Below are 3,421 nucleotides of genomic sequence, written 5' to 3' on the forward strand. Positions count from 1 at the left end.
TTGTGATAGTCGCTGCAGGAGTGGCTTTACAATCTTCTCAAATATTAAAATAAGGTATGAATTTGTTTTGCATAAAATCATTTTCTGAATATGCATTGTGCCATTTTAGCTATAAACACACACACACATATATATATATATATATTGCCTTGCCTTGAATGCAATATAAGTCACTTTTTAGACCATCTGCCACATGCACTAATGTAATGAACGATCTGATGTAAAGTGTTGTGCAAAAGAATGTGAAACTACAAGGTTCTGTTTAGAAAGTCTTTAATGCTGATATCTGGCAACCATTTGACTGACAGCAGAAGTTCAGGAGTCTTCAGAAGAATCAATAACCTACAAGAAAGAATTAAATAATTTCAACTCCAATAATAGGCGGGATGCAAAATGTCATGATCATCCGGTTAGGCTTTATTTTGTGATAATGACCGGCTGACTTTACAGATTCACATTACAAAACGGTTGTATGACATGGTTCATGTTAGTTTATCATAGTATGATGATCAATAATTACAATATATTTGATCTTCTTGCTGTTCTTGTTGTCATCCTCTTAAACCTGAAAGAAAAATCAGATTTAGTAGATCTGCAGTCAGTATTAGGGTCTTGATGCCGCAGATTCCTCTTCCTTCACACGTTGGACTCCAGTTGCCCCAGTTTGTGCTGTCACCCTCCAGCACAAAACCTCCACTGCAGGTGAACTTGGAAAAAATTCAGATGTGACAATATTATGATAAAATACGTTATTGCACTGTCGGATTGAATGCCAGTGACATGATCACATGCAGCAATCACAATCAGGAACAGCGAGTGTGATATTAACTAAACTATTGATGGGGGAAAACTGAGTCCTTAAATAGCTAAATAAAACCAAAATGGGTAAGAGATGGTGTAAGAGGTTTACACTGGGTAAGAGATGTTATATCTTATAGCATCACACACTTACTTGATGTTGTTTGCGGCCGTATCATCTCCGTCTCCTTGGGAAGATTCAACTCTCAGCTGGAAAGCTGTCAAGTATCCAGAAGGACACCATTTGACATCTGTCCACAACAGATAACAGGCAACCTTTTGTGTTTTCTTCAGCTGGGGTGAGTGGACAGATGTCAAATGGTGTCATTCTGGATACTTGACAGTTCCCTTTCGAGGGAACTCGCGCTGCGTCGAGAATCGACACATTGGGGAACGCCTTCAGCGTGACGCGTCTGAAGCCTGTATGGAACTAGTCCAATCTTGATTGGTGTAACGTGATGACGTCACTCGTGACGTTGCATGTGACGGTGAAGCGGAAGCTATAAAAAGGAGACCGGAACATAACAGCGCTAGCTTTCTGTTCTTCAGCAAGCGTTATATGTGAAACTGTGTGTCTTATTTGGTGTTGTTTGTCGGTAAAAAGGTATTGATGGAGAAAGAGAAGCAGTTCAGACCGTGTGTGCCTCCTTGCCCACGTTATTTAAGCGAGGGTGACACACATGTGCTCTGTGTTGTTTGTCTGGGAGTGGAGCATGCACGGGCAGCGCTCGAGGGCGCTGTCTGTGCAAACTGTGATCAAATGCCCCTGAGAACGCTCCGCTCCCGGCTTGGTCTGTTCGATGAATCAGGCCAAGCCCGCGCTCCCCATGGATCAGGTCCCGCGGCTGTCGAGGCAGCGCGGCGCTTGCATTCATGGGGTTCGCAAAAGGATCTGGCTGAGAATGTTGAGACGGCCGCGGCCCTTTCTCAACATTCATCGGCCAGTTCCCACGGTCCTGCTCGCGAGGTGGAAGCCCGCCCAGCGGCTTCTTCCGCCCGCGTGGAGGACCCGATGTTTGAATTATCTGGTTCTGAGGGATCAGATAGTTTGAACATCGAGGCAGGAGAAAGTGAAACTCCATCACCACTTTCTCCTGCCTTTGAGGAGTTGCTGGAGGTTGTGACACGGGCTGTGGGTAAATTAAATCTAGAATGGCCCCCAGATAAGCAGGAAGCGACAAAAAAGAGTATGTTGGATGAGCGCTTCCTGCAAGCCCGGCCACAACCTTCACGCCGGTCTCTCCCATTTTTTCCCGATCTCCACACCGAGGTGTCGAGATCGTGGAATAAGCCCTTCTCTTCTCGTATATCAAGCCCCAATGTACATATATATTCTAGCATTGTGGGGGCGAAAGAGAAGGGCTATGGGACGATGCCACGGGTAGAAGAGAATTTTGCATCACATCTCTCGCCCGATGCTGCATCGTCCCTGAGAGCTCCGGCGCTTCCCTCCAAGCCCTGCCGTACCACCTCGGCGCTTGTTGGGAAGGCATATATGGCGGCAGGTCGGGCTGGTGCATGCCTGCACACGATGGGGCTTTTGCAGGCGTACCAGGCCGACCTCCTAAAGGAAGTGGACGAGAGCGGGGAGGTCTCCTTTGATGATATTCGGGAGATGCGTAGAGCGGTCGATTTGTCTCTCCGTGCTACCAAAGAGACGGCCCGTGCCATTGGCCGCTCTATGGCAGCTATGGTAGCCACGGAGAGGCATCTATGGCTAAATCTGTCGGGTATCGGGGAGAAGGACAGGGCTTTCCTCCTCGATGCCCCAATTTCGTCTTCTGGCCTTTTCGGCGACGCAGTCAACACTGTCGTCGAGAGGTTTCAGGAGACGAAACGACAATCGGCCGCTCTGAAACATCTTATCCCCCGCCGTCGTTCCAAGTCTCAGGGGTCTGCTGCCAGGGGGCAGTCCCTTGAGGCAGCCGCCAGCTCCTCACACCTGCAGCAGCAGAAGGAGAGTGTTGCTTCTCGTGCCCCCCCGAGGAAGGTCTGGGTCCGAGGGCAACACTCTCAGCCGAAGTCTTCCGGGCCTAGGGCAGATCTGAGGACTGTCATTCAGGCTAGGAAGGCTTCGGCGAAGAGGCCCTGACGCGTTGCGCAGGCCTCTGAGGGTGGTCTCCCCCGTGATAGAGCTACAACATCAAGCTCCTTCACGGAGCCCTCAGGAAATCGATTTGTGCTTCCCGCCGCTACGTGCGCTTCGGGACACATCGGTTTTCAGCGAACGCAAATCGCAGTGTCCGCCCGAAAACGATGCGGCTCTGTCGGTTGCGTTCCCTCTCACGAGGCCTGCAATAAAATTATGTCGGTTAGTTCCTGCCAAACCAATGCTTCAGGTCACCGATATTTCAATTACAACACCCGAGGTCAGTCCCGAGAGACTGATCCCCCTAGTAGATTATTTAGACACCTGGAAGGGTCTTCAAAATATATCTCAGTGGGTCCTGCGTACAGTGGAAAAGGGGTACAGAATTCAGTTCGAGTATCGTCCACCAAGATTCAGTGGGGTGGTTCACACACTGGTCAGCCCAGAGCAGGGTCAGGTTATGGAGCAAGAGGTTCAGTCCCTCTTAGCAAAGGAGGCCATAGAGGAGGTTCCTCTTCAGGAAAGGGAAGCCGG

General features: G+C 49.3%; 1 long non-coding RNA gene across 1 annotated transcript; it reads right to left on the minus strand.

Annotated features, from left to right (window-relative positions):
* Positions 1 to 256: 256 nt before the first annotated feature.
* On the minus strand, positions 257 to 602 carry LOC311097588. Its single transcript, XR_014609285.1, has 2 exons — positions 521 to 602; positions 257 to 342 (listed from the first exon to the last, which is right to left on the minus strand). It is a non-coding gene; the product is annotated as an uncharacterized lncRNA (long non-coding RNA).
* Positions 603 to 3,421: the final 2,819 nt, after the last annotated feature.

The sequence above is a fragment of the Abramis brama genome (assembly GCF_963993115.1).
Source record: "Abramis brama genome assembly, chromosome: 15".
NCBI lineage: Eukaryota > Metazoa > Chordata > Actinopteri > Cypriniformes > Leuciscidae > Abramis > Abramis brama.